This window comes from Podarcis tiliguerta (genome assembly GCF_965153285.1).
Source record: "Podarcis tiliguerta genome assembly, chromosome: 6".
Classification (NCBI taxonomy): domain Eukaryota; kingdom Metazoa; phylum Chordata; class Lepidosauria; order Squamata; family Lacertidae; genus Podarcis; species Podarcis tiliguerta.
In genome coordinates, this window is record NC_139539.1 from 6,391,646 (window position 1) to 6,412,755 (window position 21,110).

Consider the following 21,110-nt stretch of genomic DNA (forward strand, 5'->3'; position numbering starts at 1 on the left):
GCAATGATCACAGAGATGAGCATTAAACCGTAAGCTCGATTTCCAGAAGAGGCCTTCATGTCATGTGAAAGATTGTATAAAGTTTGGAAATTATAGGCGAGCAAATCTCAAAGAATAAAGTGCTGTCTGGACACAGCCAAAGACTTCGTCACACCAGCAGAAATGTAGGAAGAAATCGGGGGGGGGGGGGAATACACCTGGGCAAATTTGCTTCCAGAGTCATTTGATTATTTTGCAACGTACCGTATTTTTTGCTCTATAAGACTCACTTTTTCCCTCCTAAAAACTAAGGGGAAATTTGTGTGCGTCTTATGGAGCGAATGCAGGCTGCGCAGCTATCCCAGAAGGCAGAACAGCAAGAGGGATTGCTGCTTTCACTGCGCAGCGATCCCTCTTGCTGTTCTGGCTTCTGAAATTCAGAATATTTTTTTTCTTGTTTTCCTCCTCCAAAAACTAGGCGCGTCTTGTGGTCTGGTGCATCTTATAGAGCGAAAAATACGGTTGTTGTTGTTGTTTAGTCGTTCAGTCGTGTCCGACTCTTCGTTACCCCATGGACCAGAGCACGCCAGGCACTTCTGTCTTCCACTGCCACCCGCAGTTTGGTCAGATTCATGTTTGTAGCTTCGAGAACACTGTCTAACCATCTCGTCCTCTGTTGTCCTCTTCTCCTTGTGCCCTCCATCTTTCCCAACATCAGGGTCTTTTCCAGTGAGTCTTCTCTTCTCATGAGGTGGCCAAAGTATTGGAGCCTCAGCTTCAGGATCTGTCCTTCCAGTGAGCACTCAGGGCTGATTTCCTTAAGAATGGATGCGTTTGATCTTCTTGCAGTCCATGGGACTCTCAAGAGTCTCCTCCAGCACCAGAATTCAAAAGCGTCAATTCTTTGGCGATCAGCCTTCTTTATGGTCCAGCTCTCACTTCCATACATCACTACTGGGAAAACCATAGCTTTTACTATACGGACCTTTGTTGGCAAGGTGATGCCTCTACTTTTTAAAATGCTATCTAGGTTTGCCATTGCTTTCCTCCCAAGAAGCAGGCGTCTCTTAATTTCGTGGCTGCTGTCACCATCTGCAGTGAACATGGAGCCCAAGAAAGTAAAATCTCTCACGGCCTCCATTTCCTCCCCTTCTATTTGCCAGGAGGTGATGGGACCAGTGGTACCTAATGTGAAAGGAAAAATACGGTACCTAATGTGAAAGGCTGCAAACGAGGCTGGCTCCAGGTTTGGACAGCAAAGGGCTTCTAATGCGCCCCATTTATACTGCCCCTCTACCTGCCAAAGTAATGAGCTCACCTGGTCACAGCAGAATGCGACCCTTAAAATTCCCAGCAACGTCCCTGATAATTTTGGGGGATGGTGGGAAATCTAAACAGTGGTTTGCAGACCCAGATGTCTGGCTCCAGCCTGCCCTGCTGGGCCAGTGACTGACAGCGACTCACAGGTGCTGGATGCTGATGCTGGGCCCGGCTGCAAAAACGCTTTGGGGGGGGGGTTGATTTATCACCATTTGTTTAAGTAATTAATTGATCGATCAGTTACGTTTAGATACATGAGAATTGTTCCATGCAACTCGGAAGGCCACTCCTTCGCTGGAGGTTCTTAAACAGAGGTCAGATAACCACCTGTCGGGGATTCTTTAGTCATCATTCCTGCATTGCAAGGGGTCAGTCTAGATGAACCTTGGGAGTCCCAACTCTGCAGTTCTTTGGTTCTGTGAGCTCTGTATTCTATAGAATAATAACAACAATAATGAACAGTTTTATGCCCAGAGTGGCTGGGGAAACCCACCCAGATGGGCAGGGTATAAATAATAAATTTCTTCTTTTTCAAGCTATGCTCCAAGAGCCATTTTGGGGTCTGAGCTGGCAACCTAACACCAAACTGCGTGACAGAGAAAAAGGGGAGGGGGGGTTAGCGCCCTGACACCGCAGAGAAGTGTCTTTTGAGATGTTGTAAGTGGGTGCAATTTTTGACGATTTCATGGTTTATACCTCTCCGGCTTTTAAAATGGTTTCCTCTAGATTGCCTTAATTGGTGTTATATGAGTGTTGTGCCGTGAAATTATTTTAAACTGCCGTTTTAACAGCTGAGTTTTATTGGAAGAAGAGGTTTCGGTTTTGCATTTTACGTTTTATTTATACGCGCAAGACAACCTCGGGAGGGTTTTTTGCCCTGAAATGCAGCATAGACATGTTTAAATAACAAATACGATAAACTCAGGGGAAGGGGGAAATCAGCTTTGCGATGGTGGGATCTGCCCCATATGTGCAGGAGGGATTCTCCACAGACATTCTAATGAAAGGGCAGCCAACATGGTACTCTCTAAATATTGATGGACCAGAACTCCCATCAGCCCCTGCCAGCATAAAAGGTAAAGGTACCCCTGCCCGTACGGGCCAGTCTTGACAGACTCTAGGGTTGTGCGCCCATCTCACTCAAAGAGGCTGGGGGCCAGCGCTGTCCGAAGACACTTCCAGGTCACATGGCCAGCGTGACATCGCTGCTCTGGCGAGCCAGAGCCGCACATGGAAACGCCGTTTACCTTCCCACTAGTAAGCGGTCCCTATTTATCTACTTGCACCTGAGAGTGCTTTCTTGCACCCGAGACTGCTAGGTTGGCAGGCGCTGGGACCGAACAACGGGAGCGCACCCCGCCGCGGGGATTCGAACCGCCGACCTTTCAATCGGCAAGCCCTAGGCGCTGAGGCTTTAGCCCACAGCGCCACCCGCGTCCCCCCTGCCAGCATAGGTGATGGGTGAAAATTGACCCAATGGTACACAGCTTGAGATTGGACCTCGCCATCTCCCCCACAGGTTCGCTGTATCCACTTGAAGCCAAATTCTTTGCATTTAACCTTTTAAAAAAATGTAAATAGTAAATTGGGGGGGTGTCTCTGGCTGGCTGATAACCATCAGAACCCTTAGCAGGTGTAGATAATAATACAGTGGTACCTCGCAAGACGAAAAACTCGCAAGACGAAAGAGTTTTTTGTTTTTTGAGTTGCTTCGCAAGACGAATTTCCCTATGGGCTTGCTTCGCAAGACAAAAACGTCTTGCGCATTCGTCAATGCATTCCTATGGGAAACCGTCAATGCATTTCCTATGGGAAACCATGCTTCCCAAGACGAAAAATTCACAAGATGAAAAAACTCGCAGAACAAATTAATTTCGTCTTGCAAGGCACCACTGTAATAATAATAATAATAATAATAATAATAATAATTTATTATTTATACCCCGGCCATCTGGCTGGGCTTCCCCAGCCACTCTGGGTGGCTTTCAACAAAATATTAAAATACAGTAATGCATCAAACATTAAGAGCGGGCGCCACCACCGAGAAGGCCCTCTGCCTGGTTCCCTGTAACTTGGCTTTTTGTAGTGAGGGACCCGCCAGAAGGCCCTCGGTGCTGGACCTCAGTGTCCGGGCTGAACGATGGGGGTGGAGACGCTCCTTCAGGTATACCAGGCCGAGGCTGTTTACGGCTTTAAATTGTGCTTGGAAACGTTCTGGGAGCCAATGTAGGCCTTTCAAGACCGGTGTAATGTGGTCTCGGTGGCCGCTCCCAGTCCCCAGTCTAGCTGCCGCATTCTGGATTAGTTGTAGTTTCCAGGTCACCTTCAAAGGTAGCCCCACATAGAGCGCATTACAGTAGTCCAAGCGAGAGGCGAAATTTCTTCCTTCCTTCCCCTTGCTGTGGTCCACTCAACTGAATTGACTCTTTGCATTGGGAGGAAATCTGCTTTAGACACCAACTGGGATTCCTCCTCTATGCACTGCAAATTTTAGCTTCAGAGGTGGTTACAAGCAGTTCATAAGTTGCAAGAAAGGAGATTCTGACTAAAATTTGGGAAGAACTTTCTGACAATAAGAGCTGTTCGGCAATGGAACAGACTCCAACGGGAGGTGGTAGCAATGGCGTAGCGTGGGGGGTGCAGGGGGGCCGGCCGCACCGGGTGCAACATCTGGGGGGGGGGCGCTCGCACTCGCAGTTCTCTGCCCCTACCTAGCTCACTCACTCTCTCTCACTGCAGTGCTGGCTGTGGAAATCCGATCCGAGCCGCCGGGTCGCCACCCACTGGGGGGGGGTGCCAGGCATGCGGTGCGGTGTGGAGAGAGAGCGAGGGACTATCTGGGGGAGGGACAGTGCAGCGGGGGGCGCAAATTACTTGCCTTGCCCCGGGTTAGGGGGCAAAAATTACTTGCCTTGCCCCGGGTGCTGACAACCCACGCTACGCCACTGGGTGGTGGACTCTCCTTCCTTGGTTTTTTTTAAAGCAGAGGTTGGATGGCCATCGATCATGGATGCTTGAGTTGAGATTCCTGCATTGTAAGGGGCTGGACTAGATGACTCTTGGGGCCCCTTCCAACTCCCTGGTCCTGAATGGGATAACTGTGCTCCTGAAGGACAAGGTGCGCAGCCTGGGAGTCATTTTGGACTCACAGCTGTCCATGGAGGCGCAGGTCAATTCTGTGTCCAGGGCAGCCAGAGTGGTGCATGCTCTGGTTATCTCCTGCTTGGACTACTGCAATGCGCTCTGGTCGGCCACTGTAAGGACAAGATGCTGGACTAGATCGGCTCTTCTTATGTTCTTACGCACTTTGTTAAAGAGCGACCTTACCCTGCATGCTAAATACAGAAGCCACGTTTATTTACCTGTCGACTTAGGCCAGGGGTCAGCAAACTGTTTCAGCAGGGGGCCGGTCCACTGTCCCTCAGACCTTGTGGGGGGCCGGACTATATTTTTTTTTTGGGGGGGTGAACAAATTCCCATGCCCCACAAATAACCCAGAGATGCATTTTAAATAAAAGCACACATTCTACTTACGTAAAAACACCAGGCAGGCCCCACAAATAACTCAGAGATGCAGTTTAAATAAAAGGACCCATTCTACTCATGTAAAAATACGCTGATTCCCGGACCGCCTGCGGGACGGATTTAGAAGGCAATTGGGCCGGATCCGGCCCCCAGGCCTTAGTTTGCCTACTCATGACTTAGGCAACTGAAAAGGGCAGGAAGAGGTGAGCCAGTCTCTTCTGGACTGCAAAATGAAAGAAATCTCCAGCCCCCCCCCCATTGCTTTCCTTTCTGTGATTTCCTGGCCGTGATGTACGTTTTGCCAAGCTGTCACTTTTGCCACAGCGGCATTTTCTACCACACCTAATTTTCAACACAATCAACACCACTTCCGAACCATAAAATTAAAACAACAATGCTCCCCCTCTCACCTTCAGCTAAGAATAGCGCAGCCTCTATCGCTGCTGCTCTACCCAAAAAAATAAATTAAGCAACTAGAGGTGTTGGTGTGAAACAACGAAAACAACGCCTTTGAACAACTCTCTTTGATTTATTAGCCCCTTTATTACCAGAACACCACTCAGCACTTCTGCAAATGTGTTCAGGTCAAAGCTTCCAAGATGGCTTCATAAACACTCAATTTCACTGCTCCTGTGAAGGAAACTTCTTTAATTTGCCAAGCCCCACGGAGGAGGAGGAGGTGGTGGCGAAGGAGGAGGAGGAGGGGAGAGAAGAGAGTATCTTGAAAAGGAAAAAGTTTCCCCTGCCGTCAAGTATTGCATCTCCACAGCACCCCATACCCCGCAAATGCCCAGGGAAAACCAGGACATCCTCTATTTTTCATGCGCGAGAACGGCAGCTATTTGGGGCGTCAAGATCTCAAGTGATCTCACGCCCGCCCCCCCCCCAAAGCACCCTTATTTAGCGGCTGTGATCTCATGCGGGTCACAAGAAGATGCATGTCCCAGTTTTCAGCCAGGACACGTTGAAAGGTATACAGTGGTACCTCTGGTTGCGAACGGGATCCATTCTGGAGCCCCGTTTGCAACCTGAAGAGAACGCAACCCGCGTCTGCGCACGTGCGGATCGCGATTCACCGCTTCTGCGCATGCACGTGACGTCATTTTGCATGTCTGCGCATGCGCGAGCAGCAAAATCCGGAAGTAACCCTTTTCGGTACTTCCGGGTCGCAACCTGAAAAGACGTAACCAGAAGCTAACGTAACAAGTATGACAGTGCCACCCCGACAGTACAGTCTCAATGGATGCAGCTTTTTGCAACATGGAGTGAAGGAGCAAGCTACGCCTGTTGAATATCTTGCTGCGATGCAGCTGCTGAAGAAATCCAAGCAGCACACGAGTGTGGTGTAGTGGTTGAGAGCGGTAGTCTTGTCATCTGGGGAACCGGGTTCGCGTCTCCGCTCCTCCACATGCAGCTGCTGGGTGACCTTGGGCCAGTCACACTTCCTTGAAGTCTCTCAGCCCCACTCACCTCACAGAGTGTTTGTTGTGGGGAGGAAGGGAAAGGAGAATGTTAGCCGCTTTGAGACTCCTTAAAGGGAGTGAAAGGCGGGATATCAAATCCAAACTCTTCTTCTTCTTGCTCTGCCTCCACAATTGGTGGCAGTAAAATTCTTCTAAATACCTGTTGCTGGAAACCACAGGAGCAGAGAGCAATGAGAAGCCTCTGAGTGACTGTGGAAGCTCCAGGATCTGCCAGCTGCTACAGTCATCTGCTGAAAGCCCTGCACTTCCTGCTTTCTCACTGAGCAGCACTTGGTTCCTTGTTGCGACTTCCATTATTCTTCTCTCCTGCCTCCTCTCAACCACCCTGTTAGGCAGGTTCGGCTGAGAGGTGGGCTTCTCGACTGGGGATTCGAACCCCGGTCTCTCTGGTTCTAGTCCAGCAATCAAACCATTGGACCCGTCTTCCGCAACCTGGTGCCATCCAGACGTCTTATGGCTGGGGCTGGTGGCAGTTGCTTCCCCAAACATCTGGAAGGCGCCTGATTGGGGAGGAATGAAGGACACAGCATTGGTGTGAGAGAGACAGAGAATTACTTTTCAGCATCACATTATTATTTATTAAATTTGTATACTGCCCTTCATCCAAAGATCAGAGGGTGCTTCGCAACATAAAAATATAAAATGAGAACACAAAGTACACAATTACACAAAAAGAAATAAAACCCTCCCACAAGCACGTTTAAAAGGCCATGAAATGTTAGTCAAATATAATAATAATAATAACTATTATTATTATTATTATTATTATTATTATTATTTTATTTATACTCCGCCCATCTGGCTGGGTTTCCCCACAGGTTCACTGTATCCACTTGAAGCCAAATTCTTTGCATTTAACCTTTTAAAAAATGTAAATCGTAAATAGGGGGGGGTGTCTGGCTGGCTGATAACCATCAGAATCCTTAGCAGGTGTAGATAATTAGAATAATAATAATAATAATAATAATAATAATAATAATAATAATTTATTATTTATACCCTGGTCATCTGGCTGGGCTTCCCCAGCCACTCTGGGCGGCTCCCAATCGAATATTAAAAACACAATATAGCATTAAACATTAAAAACGTCCCTAAATAGGGCTGCCTTCAGATGTCTTCTAAAAGTAGGATAGTCCTGGTTATAGAGAAATGTTTTCATCTGGCACCTAAAGATATGCAAGAAAGGTGCCAGGCTTGCCTCCCTGGGGAAGGGCATCCCACAAGTGGGGAGCCACCACAGAAAAGGCCCTACAGCACTCTCATGGAGGAAGGGCCTCAGATGATGATCTCAGGGTCCAGGTCAGTTCATCTGGGGAGAAGCAGTCATTGAGTAAACAAACATAGGATCGGGTCGGCTCGCAAAGCTGAGACACGTACTTCCTTGCTGAGTGCAACCCACACAACATATCACATTAAAGTGCTTCAGAAATAGGACAGTTAGCCTCCAGATCCTAGGAGCTATTTATCTCCAGGCGGGAAATGGATTTGTGGTCAGGAACGACAAGCGAGGTGCATGTTCTTCAGTAACAGGCAACAAAGAAAATCAAGAGTCCCCTGGGATTCCTTTGGAAAGGAGAATCAATCACATGGATCCAGCGCCTTCCCACCGCAGCTTTTTATGTACTAGCTGTACTTGATCAGAGAACCAGGCAGGAAGGAACGCTCGCTGTGGTCTGACTTCTTTTCTTCGGCTGAACATATTGGTTTCAATCCCTCTTCCGTGAGAGGTAACAAACTCGGAGCATCATTAGCAGAGCAGCTTTCCTTCCAAAGGAGAGACTGTTGGGTTCTTAAGAGTCAAGCCGGACGTGATGTTTATTGTGCGAGTGTAATTATGGGACGCGGGTGGCGCTGTGGGTAAAACCTCAGCGCCTAGGACTTGCCGATCGTCAGGTCGGCGGTTCGAATCCCCGCGGCGGGGTGCGCTCCCGTTGCTCGGTCCCAGCGCCTGCCAACCTAGCAGTTCGAAAGCACTCCCGGGTGCAAGTAGATAAATAGGGACCGCTTACTAGCGGGAAGGTAAATGGCGTTTCCGTGTGCTGCGCTGGCTCGCCAGCTGCAGCTTCGTCACGCTGGCCACGTGACTCGGAAGTGTCTGCGGACAGCGCTGGCCCCCGGCCTCTTAAGTGAGATGGGCGCACAACCCTAGAGTCTGTCAAGACTGGTCCGTACGGGCAGGGGTACCTTTACCTTTACTTTAATTATGGTGTATACTTTTTGGTTTAGTGCACAGCATCCCTCGAGTTTCCTCAGGAGTCTGGGAGGTAGGGGGGAAAGGTAAAGGTAAAGGTAAAGGGACCACTGGCCATTAGGTCCAGTCGTGGCTGACTCTGGGGTTGCAGCACTCATCTCGCTTTATTAGCCGAGGGAGCTGGCGTACAGCTTCCGGGTCATGTGGCCAGCATGACTAAGCCGCTTCTGGTGAACCAGAGCAGCGCACGGAAATGCCGTTTACCTTCCTGTCGGAGAGGTACCTATTTGTCTACTTGCACTTTGAGGTGCTTTCAAACTGCTAGGTTGGCAGGAGCAGGGACTGAGCAACGGGAGCTCACCCCGTTGCGGGGATTTGAACTGCCGACCTTCTGATCGGCAAGTCCTAGGCTCTGTGGTTTAACCCACAGCGGAAGTTTGATTCATCGTCTTGCTTGAGATGCAAGAAGCCGCTTCAGAGACTAGGTTTTTACAGAGACACTGGCATAGCGGTTAGACTGTGGGACTAAGACCTGGGAGACGAGGATTTAAATTCCCACGTGTCCATGAACTTCACAGGACCTCGCCAGCCACTGTCTCGGCATCAAATATATCACAGGGTTTCTGTGATGATGACATGAAGAGAGGGAGAACCATGCATGCCACATTGGAGGGAAAGTGGGACAGAAACGTTAGGATATCCGTAATCCTATGTGGTCCAGAGAATGCTCAGGCTGATCTTGCCTTTAAAAAAAACATGTTTGTTGTAGACAGCTGTAGGAGTAGTAGTAATAATAATACAGTGGTACCTCTGGTTGCGAACGGGATCCTTTCCGGAGGCACGTTCGAAACATGAAAGGAGCGCAACCTGCAGCGTTGTGTCTGTGCACACACGGGTTGCAATTCACCGCTTTGCGCATGACATATTTTGTGCTTCTGTGCATGTGTGAGCGGCGAAACCCGGAAATACAGTGGTACCTCGGAAGACGATTGCCTCGGAAGACGAAAGAGTTTTTCGTTTTCTGACTTGCTTCGCAAGACGGATTTCCCTATGGGCTTGCTTCGCAAGATGAAACGTCTTGCGCCTTTTTTTAAAAACCGCCAATGCATTCCTATGGGAAACCGTCAATACACAGCGGTGCTTCGCAAGACGAAAAAACTCGCAGAACGAATTAATTTCGTCTTGCGAGGCACCACTGTAACCCTTTCCGTTATTTCTGGATCGCTGCAGGACGCAACTTGAAGAAATGTAACATGAAGCAAATGTAAGATGAGTTATGACTGTAATAATAATAATAATAATAATAATAATAATAAATAAATTATTATTATTTATATTCCCCACCTATTTGGCTGGGTTTCCCCAGCCACTCTGGGTGGTTCACAAAGAATATTAAAAGCACGATAAATACAAGGAGCCCAGGAGAAAATCCCTGTCTTAAAGAGTCTCCCATGATGCGGAAGGAGATGGGAGCAAGAGCATTCGTAAGGGGCCTCCTGGATCAGACCAAAGGCCCATCTGGTCCAGCAATCTGTCTCCCACAGAGGACGATGGCCAGATGCCTCTGGGAATCCCACAAGCGCAGCACGGGCGCAAGAGAGCAAGGCAGTTTGGTGCGCCTGCTGAAGATGCTCCTCTTGCACAGCAAGCTTTATCCCGGTTGGCACCTGTCTTGGATTTTAACTGATTTTATGTGTGTGCTGTTATTGTCAAAATGTTTTCTTTCTTATTCATATGATAGAGCAGGGTCGAGCCCCACATTGGGCAAATGATTTCTGCATTGCAGCGGGTTGGACTAGATGACACAAGGGGCTCCTTCTAGGATTCCATTAAAAGATGCTTTTACATATGCAACTTTGTGTGTGTGTGTTGTTATATTGTAAATTGTTTCGGGATGCCTCATAGGAAATAATTCAGAACTGAAGTAAACAAATTAAGGCGGCTAGGACCCACATACCTACCGGACCGCCTCTCCTGGTATGCCCTGTGGAGGACCTTAAGGTCCACAAATGACAACACATTGGAGGTCCCAGGTCGCAAGGTGGTTAGATTGGTCTCAACTAGGGCCAGGGCCTTTTCAGTACTGGCCCCGACTTGGTGGAACGTTCTGTCACAAGAGACTAGGGCCCTGCGGGACTTGACATCTTTCTGCAGGGCCTGCAAGACAGAGCTGTTCTGCCTGGCCTTTGGTTCGGACTCAGTCTGACCCTTATGTTGCCCTCCCCTTATGGTCTTGATTTATCGGCTATTTTAAAATAAGGCTGCATTTTAAATTGCATTTTAACCTGTATTTTAAATTGGTTTTCCCTCCCCCTCTTCCCCCCCTTATTATGCTTTTACTGTGATTTTATTGGTGTTAGCTGCCCTGAGCCCAGCTCTGGCCACGGAAGGTGAGGTATAAATAAATTTATTAATTAATTAATTATTATTATTATTATTATTATATAGCTTGGATCTTAGGGGTAGTCCTCACTGACGGATCTGCACTTCAGACTGTCCAGGCAAATGAATGAATGCTCCTTTGATGCAATACACATATATATGTATAAATATTCCCGACACATAGAAAACTAGCCAGCTAGGGCAGTGCCTCCAAAATTCTCTCCCAACTCTGCACTGGACCACGTGAATATTGCTGAAAGTGACAGCAGCAGACCACGGAACCATTTCTAGTTTTAGATGCTGACTACGATCCTTTTTAAAAAGAAGAAGAAGAAGAAGAAGAAGAGGAGGAGGAGGAGGAGTTTGGATTTGATATCCCGCCTTTCACTCCCTTTAAGGAGTCTCAAAGCGGCTAACATTCTCCTTTCCCTTCCTCCCCCACAACAAACACTCTGTGAGGTAAGTGGGGCTGAGAGACTTCAAAGAAGTGTGACTGGCCCAAGGTCACCCAGCAGCTGCATGTGGAGGAGCGGAGACGCGAACCCGGTTCACCAGATTACAAGACTACCGCTCTTAACCACTACACCACACTGGCTCTCAAAAAATTAACTTTGAGTCACTGTTGTTTATTTCTCCAAGGAAGACAGAGCTTTTTTCCTGTGTCAGTGCCGATCTTTCCTGCTCCCCCTTCCAGGTGGAATGCCAGGATCTAAGAAGAACGATGGAGCAGTCACCGTACTTGCAAGCACACACAGAGAAAGTCACCACCACATGCAGACTGAAAAAAACAGGGCTTTAAAATCCTTGTTAAGGCCTTGGTTTGTTGTTGTCGTTGTTGTTGTTTAGTCGTTTAGTTGTGTCCGACTCTTCGTGACCCCGTGGACCACAGCACGCCAGGCACTCCTGTCTTCCACTGCCTCCCACACTTTAGTCAAACTCATGCTGGTAGCTTCGAAAACACTGTCCAGCCATCTCGTCCTCTGCCGTCCCCTTCTCCTTGTGCCCTCCATCTTTCCCAACATCAGGGTCTTTTCCAGGGAGTCTTCTCTTCTCATGAGGTGGCCAGGGTATTGGAGTCTCAGTTTCAGGATCTGTCCTTCCAGTGAGCACTCAGGGCTGATTTCCTTCAGAATGGATAGGTTTGATCTTCTTGCAGTCCATGGGACTCTCAAGAGTCTCCTCCAGCACCAGAATTCAAAAGTATCCATTCTTCGGCAATCAACCTTCTTTATGGTCCAGCTCTCACTTCCATACATCACTACTGGGAAAACCATAGCTTGAACTATACGCCTTGGTTAGCTTTGCTTATTTGAGACCATTGTGTTTTTTGTTTTCACGGCAACACGAGTCGCCTAAGGTGGGCTGTGCCCCCAAAGGTGGCACAAAATTTTAGGAGCAAACAAACTCAGCCTTGAGTGCCTTTACGGAAAATCCATTTACTCACACAACTTGTGATCCTTTGACCTTGCTGCATCCTGTGGATTCTTAATTGGCAAATTTAACAAGTGTCTCTTTCCTCCTGCAGAAAGACAGCTTCAGAGGCAGCGATAAAAGCTTCTCCTTTCTGCAGCTCAGGCCAGTTGTGAAGTAGGGATGGGGAACTTTTCTGGGCCATATTCCCTTCCGGGGGCCACAACACAGTGTTGGGCAGGGCCAGGAGCAACGGATATAACTTTTTTTTTACCTTTGTACAACACCTATGCAAAAAATTCACATGATTTTACAAGCCTCCCTGAAATATACTCAGAGTCGCAAAGTGATTTCATGCTCTTTATTCAGCTCATAGTGGTGAGGAGGAATGAATGAAAGTCCCCTCAAAGTATCTGCTTTATATACATTATTTACACAATGGGCTGCACATGATTGGCTAATTCCGGAATTCTACTGCAAGCCAATCAGGTTGTGGATTCACTTCTATCTGGAGCATGATTGGGTGGTTCCTGTCAACCAGTCATACTGCTGCATTGTTCTAGGACCAATCAGACTGCTGCATTCTGAATCCTATTGTTCTAGGACCAATCAGACTGCTGCATTTTGGATCCTATTGTTCTAGGACCAATCAGACTGCTGCATTTTGGATCCTATTCAACTCAGTACATAACACTCCCCCTCCCCACAACCGATACATCTCTCCACCCTCCTACCAGGTGAGTGAGAGCCATTAATATCACAATTCAAGGATGCATCCCAGCCAATCAGAAGTGCTCAAGGATGGGGGCGTGGCCTGTGGAGAGTCTGGAGGGCCACAGAGAGAGATGTGAAGGGCCAGATAAAAGAAAGTACTTTTTCATGCAGTGCAGAGTTTAACTATGGAACTCACTTCCACTGGAAGCAGTGATGGCCACTAACCTGGATGGCTTTAAAAGAGGATTGGACAAATTCATGGAGGAGAAGGCTATCAATTGCTACTAGCCCCAGGACTGACCTGCTGGGAGCCAAAGGGCCCTGCCCTGCTTCTCTCCACCTGGCATGGGGCAGGGCCCAACAGGCTCCATAAAGGACTACTGCTGCTCAACAGAGAGGGCTCCTTTTTTAAATATTGCTTTTATTTTTATCTATTTATTTATCTATGTCATTTTAAATTGTTATTGATATTCATGTTGTATTCATAGTTTTAGATTTTATGATTTATATGGAAATTGTTTTCCATTTGGTTGTGTGTGTGTGTGTATACACACACACACACACACACACACACACACACACAAAACCAAATATATATATAAAGGTAAAGGGACCCCTGACCATTAGGTCCAGTCGTGACCGACTCTGGGGTTGTGGTACTCATCTCGCTTTATTGGCCAAGGGAGCCCCGGCGTACAGCTTCCAGGTCATGTGGCCAGCATGACTAAGCCGCTTCTGGCGAACCAGAGCAGTACACGGAAACACCGTTTACCTTCCCACCGGAGGGGTACCTATTTATCTACTTGTACTTTGACATACTTTCGAACTGCTAGGTTGGCAGGAGCAGGGACCGAGCAACGAGCGCTCACCCCGTCACGGGGATGTGAACCGCCAACCTTCTGATCGGCAAGTCCTAAGCTCTGTGGTTTAACCCACAGCGCCACCCACATCCCGGTTGTGTACCTTTCGATGTGTTTTATTTATTGCTTATGACTTTTGTCACGTTGGTAAGTATGTACGGTAAATCTTGTCATGTTGCAAGCCGCCCTGAGCATAGTTTTAACTATGGAAAGGCGGCATACAAATAAAATGATGATGATGATGATGCTCTTCCTCCACTGGGTCAGAGGCAGTAATGCTTCTGAATGCCAGTGGCTGGAAACCACAGGAAGGGAGAGTGCGGCTCCTGTGTTCAAATCCTGCTTGCTGACGCCTGTCTGGTCACTGTGAGAATAGGATGCTGATTCAGAAGAGCTCTTCTTGTGTTCTTAGAAGTTCTTAGAAGGAACAGAAAACAGATTGATAACAGCACCCAGGGAGAATCAAAGGAAGTGGAAGGAGAGTGTTTGGGAGGGAGATTAATAATAATAATAATAATAATAATAATAATAATAATAATAATAATGCCGAGCAAGAGAGGGATGAGAGAGAAGCAGCTTACTCCTGTGAGTTCACTCGATAAGGAAGGCCATTGCACCCCGCAATCCAAAGGCCCTCCCCTGATTTTTAAAGCACTCAATAAACTAACACTACGAACTTGATTGATCTGTGTGGTTTGGAATATCTCCCAAGGAATTTGCATACACAGCAGAGAAAGACCAGGGAGGAGGGTTTGGAGGAGAGGGAAACCACAGGATGAATTTGTTAGGCTTCTTTTGCAGGTGACAAGTCCTTTATATTAATGTGTTGAGGATCTGGGTTGGGGAGGAGAGGAATAAAGGCTCTCCAGCGGCCATTCAGATCAACTGGAAACGAGGCAGGAGAAGAAAGCGTTTCATTTTCACCCCAATCCGGCATCTAAGAGAGACCACTTAATGCAGTGGAAAGAACCTCCAGGTGCTCAGACCATTCTTACATGCCCGTGTGGAGATCGCCTTTGTTCCCGGCTGAGGTCTCTCTCTTTTTTTGCAAAGAGAACAATTGGGCTGTGTTTGCCCACTGAGCCCAGAGGTGTGATCAGAAAGGACAACTTGAACCCTTTTCTTCACCTTCCCGTCTGAAAGAATCAACTTTGCAACCCTGACATCTTGCTTCGCCAGCTCCCAGCGTCAGTCTCCTCTGTGTAAATATTATGACAACCTTTCTTTCTTTCTTTCTTTCCTTTTTTGAGGGGTAAGACACTCAAATTACTGTTACATTGTAAAACACAATGGGGACGTTATATCAACAGTCTTTTTTTTTTGGCCACGGCTGCACTTGAGCCAATGCTCAGCACAAGAACTTAGTGTTCTGGGGTTTGGCTATGGAATATGCAAGTAATAAAAAGAAAATACGAGCATGTGCAAAGTGCGTTTCAGCAAGAAATCAGGACCGGCTCCCACATATCTGGGAGTAGAATCATAGAATAGAATCACAGAATCATAGAATCATAGAGTTGGAAGAGACCACAAGGGCCATCGAGTCCAACCCCCTGCCAAGCAGGAAACACCATCAGAGGACTCCTGACATACGGTTGTCAAGCCTCTGCTTAAAGACCTCCAAAGAAGGAGACTCCACCACACTCCTTGGCAGCAAATTCCACTGTCAAACAGCTCTTACTGTCCAGAAGTTTTTCCTAATGTTTAGGTGCAATCTTCTTTCTTGTAGTTTGGATCCATTGCTCCGTGTCCGCTTCTCTGGAGCAGCAGAAAACAACCTTTCTCCCTCCTCTATGTGACATCCTTTTATATATTTGAACATGGCTATCATATCACCCCTTAACCACCTCTTCTCCAGGCTAAACATGCCCAGCTGCCAGAAAAGATAATGCAGCTTCTATCAAGCCTGAACTTGCTCATAATATTTTTAGTTGCAATGAATTTGACATAATCCTTGCCTTTTTTAAAAGCCAGCTGGGCTAGCAGCCAGGTCCAAATCTTACAGCAACATCTTGGAGTTCACAAATCTCTGGCGAGATGCAATCTCACTAGGAGGCATGGGTGAGTCACTTTCTCACAGTCTCAGTTCCTTATCTGTAAAATGGGAATAATACTGAGTTGAGTCACGGGGCTGGCTGTCCTGCCTCAGCCTTTAAGGCTAGGATGGGCTGCTAAGCACAAACCACAGCAAGGATGTGATGCAAGGACATCAGCACTTGCTCAGCTGGGAAGCAGCGAGAACGGCAGAGAGAAATAGCCAGAGCTTTCAGCACTTGCAGCAAAACAGCTGCAATTGTTTGATGGCAGGGGCTGGCCAAACTTGTTACTTCCCCGACCTGCTTCCCCAGCCCCCCTTCCATGTTAGAGAGACAGCGTGTCATAGAATCATAGAATCATAGAATCATAGAGTTGGAAGAGACCACAAGGGCCATCGAGTCCAACCCCCTGCCAAGCAGGAAACACCATCAGAGCACTCCTGACATATGGTTGTCAAGCCTCTGCTTAAAGACCTCCAAAGAAGGAGACTCCACCACACTCCTTGGCAGCAAATTCCACTGTCAAACAGCTCTTACAATCAGGAAGTTCTTCCTAATGTTTAGGTGGAATCTTCTTTCTTGTAGTTTGGATCCATTGCTCCGTGTCCGCTTCTCTGGAGCAGCAGAAAACAACCTTTCTCCCTCCTCTGTGTGACATCCTTTTATATATTTGAACATGGCTATCATATCACCCCTTAACCTCCTCTTCTCCAGGCTAAACATGCCCAGCTCCCTTAGCCGTTCCTCATAAGGCATCGTTTCCATAATTCCCATTATTTGAGAGCTACAATTCCCAGCACCTGTAGCAAACTGGGGCCGTCGTCCCCCTCTCCAGTGCTGTGAGTAGGGCACACCACTGTTTAAACAACTGGGGCGGCTGCCAACACATCCGGCCCAGAAGCAAACCAAAGTGGCTCACAGATCAAATGGACTAGTGACTTGATTTGGGGAAAGGGGAATTTATATTGGTTTGGTGCGGATGTCTTGCTTTCGTTCATTACAGCAGGATCCCTTCACACAGGTGCCCCACTTGTCTCAAGCTACCGAGGGCCATCGCCATTCCTCTGCCTTACATGAACCACCAGCAATCAGTTTTAGAATCATAGAATTTGAATGGGTTCCCTCGGGGTCATCTAGTCCAACCCCCTGCAATGCAGAAATCCTTTGCCCAATGTGGGGCTCAAACCTGCAACTCTGAGATTAAGAGCCTCATGCTTTGTTAACGGAACTATCCTTTCCTTGCAAGACTGTCGTGAGGACTGATGCCTGGAAAGCACAGTTGGTCAGAGCGTGGTGCTGACAACCCCAAGGTTGCAGGTTCGATCCCCGTATGGGGCAGCTGCATATTCCTGCACTGCAGGGGGTTGGACTAAATGATCCTCAGGGTCCCTTCTACAATTCTATGACAGTTGAGATATTGCACGTGAAGCACTCCGGGATAGCGCTACATGCTTTGTACAGGAGAGCAGCCTCAAACATCATGGCTGCATGGCTTGAGCTGTAAGGGAATAAAGGGTCCCTGCAGAGATCCCTTTCCTTCTGCGTTCCTGATGATTTTCACTCATGATGCTATCTGGGCTGTTATACGCAAACCTGCTTTTAATGACCTCTGCACCTGCAAAAGTTTCAGGGTAGACATACGGCTTTGTTTCCAGCAATTATGCGGTAAGAAGTATTGCAGAACTAAAAAGCAGAAGGGCATGCGGGTGGTCAAGCATAAATCCACAGCTAATGCGCCATTGAAGGGACGTGGGTGGCGCTGTGGTCTAAGCCACTGAGCCTCTTGGGCTTGCCGATCAGAAGGTTGGCGGTTTGAATCCCCGCGACGGGGTGAGCTCCCGTTGCTCAGTCCCTGCTCCTGCCAACCTAGCAGTTCGAAAGCACGTCGAAAAGTGCAAGTAGATAAATAGGTACCACTCCGGCGGGAAGGTAAACAGAGTTTCCGTGCGCTGCTCTGGTTTCAATGTTCCGTTGTGCCAGAAGCGGCTTAGTCATGCTGGCCACATAACCCAGAAAAACTGTCTGAGGACAAATGTTGGCTCCCTCGGCCTGAAACCGAGATGAGTGCCGCAACCCCAGAGTCGTCAGTGACTGGACTTAACTGTCAGGGGTCCTTTACCTTTAATCCGCCATTATTGTGTCAATGATATGTTGGGAGGATACATCCACAAAAAGACATCGGTCCGGAGGGGCCCAAGAATTCCTGGGTTCAAATATCAACCTAGCCAAGCACTCACGAACAACAACCAGCCTCTGCCTGTCTATTCACGAAGATGTCGCTCAACAGTACTTACTCAAGCGCTACGTTAGTATCCTGTCCTTCCTCCAAGAATCATAGAATTGTAAGGGATCCCAAGGGTCATCTAGTCCAACCCCATATAGAAGCAGCATGTATGTTCCCCATCCACCAATCCAGCCTCACAACAACCCTGCGGGGTGGGTGGGTGACTAGGACAAGTCACTCCATTCAGTTTCATGTCTCAGATATAGGGGGTAAACCCCAGATTGCCCTGGTCCTAGTCTGAAACTCGGCTCTAACCACTATGATACACTGTCTCCCAGGGCAAAAGTGGTAGTGGGCAGCAATTATGTCTTCTCCTGAGACCTCTTTTCCCAGTTCCATTGGAGTGAATGGAGCAAAAAGGAGGAACTTCTGTTCCATTTGCTTGCGCAGAAGGAGATAAAGTGAAAATGAGGGTAGCTCATTGGTACCACCCCCCAAAATGACATCCCAAGGGTCCAGGTCCCAGGAAGGATATTATGGGGCCCATGAAGTCTTTCAGATTTTGTCTGGCCTCCTCCAGCATTTACTTGCTTTCCCAAATCTTATGTGGGCTTTACTCATTCATTCATATCTGCCTATGGGGTGTTTATACAATAGTGAGCATTTATTCCCATTCGCTTACAGGGGGCTGGCTGGCTGGCTGGCTGGCTTGCTTGCTTGATCTATCTACCGTATTTTTTGCTCTATAAGACTCACTTTTTCCCTCCTAAAAAGTAAGGGGAAATGTGTGTGCGTCTTATGGAGCGAATGCAGGCTGCGCAGCTATCCCAGAAGCCAGAGCAGCAAGAGGGATTGCTGCTTTCGCTGCGCAGCGATCCCTCTTGTTGTTCTGACTTCTGAAATTCAGAATATTTTTTTTCTTGCTTTCCTCCTCCAAAAACTAGGTGCGTCTTAAGGTCTGGTGCGTCTTATAGAGCGAAAAATACGGTATCTATCTATCATCTATCTACATCTTCCTCTTAATTGTTCATTCATTCCCCCCACACATACACTTTGCAGTGTGTTTTCCTGCCAACTTCCTATCCACCAAAAGTCCTTTTTTAAAGTTAATTTGCTCTGTTAGGGCAACAAGAGCACTTTAAATCCACTTTAACTGCGGAAACCTAGATTTTTGGTATGTCTTTGGATCCTTCCCACAAGGTGTCAAAAATATTGGGGTACAGTCCCATCATCCCTGACCTCTGCCCGACATCTGGATGACCACAGGTTCCCCCCCCCACTCTCACCCCAGAGGATTTTCTCCAATTAGTTTGGAGGGCCAGAAACTCTTGCCCCACATATGACAGCTGCCTGTTCTGCATAGTGTGCTGGTCTAGCCCAGAATGAACATGGACTGCTTTGTACATTTTAAAGCACCGTATAAATGTGACGGCGTTACTACTGCCGTTGTCGTGCATCGCTGCGGAATAACTACCACCCCAGGCTCCTTCCTCGCAGTTGCAAAACGCTGACCAGAAACCCATTTTGCTCCTTTTAAAAGAGGTTGGGGAGAACCTTGATGGAGACCACTCTTTCGCCACTCAGAGCTTGACAAGGTCATCAAAGGATGTCGAGGGATTCGGGGATCTTGAGATTGCTCCTCTACTGCCTTCTTGCCCCTGTGAGTCTCCGAACCGCGCGTGCACATTTACTCTGAATTATTCAATCCGGAAGATTGCATGGAAATGCTGTTTACACACATCTGGCGAGTCCTCAAGGCTTGCTCCCAGGGTGGTTTTGTTTAGGAAGGGTATCTGTCCCTAAATATGTATGTGTGCTCAGAATTAAGTCCTGCTGAATTCAGTGGGGCTTATTGAAAGAGCCATAGCTCAGTGGTAGAATCACACCCAAATGTCCCACGTTCAGTTCCCAATGACATTTCCAGTTAGGGCTGCGAGAAACTCCCGTCTGAAATCCCGGACTGCAGCTTCTGATCAACAAAGACAAATAACCGAGCTGGATGGAGCAACGCTCCGTATAAAGGGAGCCTCCTTGTTTAGGAAATGTCTGTCAATGCTCAGTGCACGTACTTGTGAATGAGTACTGTTGCAAGCAGTGGGAGTTACTCCCTCGTAAACATGGCTGGCATACGAGCTGCAACATTATTTCGTTGCCCTGTGCTTCCAACAACCAGGAGCTTTCCAGATATTTTGGACTTCAAATCCTATCAGTCTCATCCAGCACAGCTGTTCTAATTGGATGCAAGGCTATTCTTTCTCTCTCTTATCACACTTTACAGCTCTCACATTGGACAGGTAGAATATACTCTGCTTTGGAAAACTCACAGCACACCACAGAAGGTCTAATTAGAAGCGAAGCCTCTCTAAGGGCTGGGAATGGTTTTCAGCAATTTGGCAAAACTCGGGAATGTAAAAAAGCACCTGCAGAGCAAAGAGTGCCCCTGACCATGTGCAGAATTGCAGTCACTCCCACACTGAATAACCTCTACACAACATCTGAGGGTACCCAGGCCAGAGACTGGGGCTTAGCAGGCTTAACACCCACAACCTTTTTTTTTTATTTAAAGAGATTAAAACAGCCCCCACAACACTGTGTTCCTTATGCCTGAGATACAAGCATTCCCAGCGGCAACCTCTCTCCTTAAATTTGCTGTCAGTTGGCAGTCTCAAACACTTCCCATCCCATAATGGTCAATTCAGGAGCAGAGGCACCCCCAGCTCAAGGAAGCCGACTCCCATGCAAATGTGCCCAGGGATGCCGGTCTTTCATTTTGTTCACTTTAAAGATGCCCAGGACAGCCCCCACCACCACAAAAGCAGCCAAGTCACAGAGCCTCATTTTCACCTCTGACATTGGAATCAGACGTCAAGAGGGACACTGAGCCTGTGCAGAGTGCTCCCCGTGCAGGCATGGGAGGACGCCACAGCAACCTACCTAGACAGCAGGGGACGGCTACCAGGTCAGACATCTTTTCAGAAACCCAGCGCT

The 21,110-nt window shown here is 47.8% G+C and overlaps 1 protein-coding gene across 2 annotated transcripts in view; it reads right to left on the reverse strand.

Annotated features, from left to right (window-relative positions):
* The window catches only part of SAMD10 (sterile alpha motif domain containing 10), a 54,064-nt gene that overhangs the window by 30,954 nt on the left and 2,000 nt on the right, over positions 1-21,110 (reverse strand). The window lies entirely within an intron of this gene.